Source organism: Rhincodon typus, chromosome 13, assembly GCF_021869965.1.
Source record: "Rhincodon typus isolate 14 chromosome 13, sRhiTyp1.1, whole genome shotgun sequence".
Lineage (NCBI taxonomy): Eukaryota > Metazoa > Chordata > Chondrichthyes > Orectolobiformes > Rhincodontidae > Rhincodon > Rhincodon typus.
Genome location: NC_063344.1, coordinates 29,459,166 through 29,461,231, shown reverse-complemented (window position 1 = coordinate 29,461,231; position 2,066 = coordinate 29,459,166).

Here is a 2,066-nt window from a genome sequence, read left to right as displayed (position 1 = left end):
GTCTGAGGAATGGGAGGGGGAGTTGAAATGGTTCGCGACTGGGAGGTGCAGTTGTTTGTTGCGAACCGAGCGTAGGTGTTCTGCAAAGCGGTCCCTGAGTCTCCGCTTGGTTTCCCCGATGTAGAGGAAGCCACACAGGGTACAGCGGATGCAGTATACCACATTGGCAGATGTGCAGGTGAACATCTGCTTGATGTGGAAAGTCTTCTTGGGGCCTGGGATGGGGGTGAGGGAGGAGGTATGGGGGCAGGTGTAGCACTTCCTGCGATTGCAGGGAAAAGTCTCCCAGTCTATCCAGCCTTTCTTTATAACTCAAACCTTCCATATCCGGTAACATTCTGGCAAATCTCTTCTGAACCCTCTCCAGCATGATAAAATCCTTCCTATAACTGGGTGACCAGAACCGGACACAGTATTCCAGAAGAGGCTTCACCAATGTTCTGTACAACTTCAACATGACTTCCCAACTCCTATACCCACTGAGCAATGAAGACAAGCATGCCAAACACATTTCTAATCACGTAAAAACCAAAAGAACTGCAGCTGCTGTAAATCAGGAACAAAAACAAAGTTGCTGGAAAAGCTCAGAACTGAGGAAGGGTCACCGGGCCTGAAATGTTAACTCTGATTTTTTCTTTATAGATGCTGCCAGACCTGCTAAGCTTTTCCAGCACAAAAACAAACAGCTTTTCCAGCAACTTTGTTTTTGTACCTTTCTAACCACCCTGTTTGCATGTGACGCAAACTTCAAAGAATTATGTACATGTATCCGTAGGTGGTCTATTCTACAACACTACTCAAGGCCCTACCATTAATTGTATAAGTCTACCTGTGTTAACTGTGCCAAAATGCAATACCTCACATCTATCCAGATTGAACTCTATCTGCCATTTTTCAGACCATTAACTCATTTGATCAAGATCTTTTTGTAAATTTGGAAAGCCTTCTTCACTGTCTTCTATGCCACCAATTTTGGTGTCATCTGCAACTTACTAACCATGCCTTCTACATTCTCATGCGATAACTTTGACGATCACTCCCTAGACATGACTGACCAGATCACTGACTATTGTGTTTGTGTTAAATAATTACTTTGCTTCCATATTTATGGTAGAAAAGGAGGATAGTTTGCCAGAAGTCCCAAGGAAATGAGTAGTGAATCAGGAACAGGGACTGAATAAAATTAATGTAAGTAAAGAGTGATAAATCTCTAGGACCTGATGGTTTTTATATGAGGGCATTAAAGGAAATAGGGGACCACGTTATAGGTGCCCTAACTATAAACCTCCAGAGTTCACTAGATACAGGAGTCACCTCTGGATTTGAAAATTGCATATCTCACTCTGCCTTTTTAGAAGAATGAAAGAGGAAAACCAGGGATTTACAGACTAGTTGGCCTCACATCTGTGGTAGGCAAATTGTTGGAGTCCATAACTAAGGATGGGCTAACTGAACACCTTGAAAGTTTTCAGTTAATCAGGGAGAGCCAGCATGGATTTGTGACAAGTAGGTCATACTGATAAACCTGAGTGAATTTTTTGAAGAAGTGGTCAAGGTAGTGGATAGGAGAATGTTTATGAATATTGTTTATATTTACTTCCAGAAGTTACATGATAAAGTCCCACATAAGAAATTGTTAACTAAGATAGAAGCCCATGGAATTGAGGGTAAATTACTAATATCGCTGGGAAATTAGTTGAGTGACAGATGACAGAAAGTGGGGATAATGATTAGGAACTCAAATTGGCAGGATGTGACCAGTGGCATCCCACAAAGATCTGTGTTAGGACCTCAGTTATTCACATTATTTATTAATGACTTGGATGATGGCATATAAAGTGATATATCCAAATTTGCTGATAACACAAAATTAGGCAGCATTGAGTACAGTGTTGATGAAGAGATATTGATAGGCTGGGTTGGTCAAAACTGTGGTAGATGGAATTCAATATAAACAAGTTTGAGGTTATCCATTTTGGACCAATAAAGGATGGGTCAGGGTACTTTCTAGATGTTAAGTGCAGTGGATGTCCGCAGAGACTTGGAGTCTCAAATCCTTAATCTTT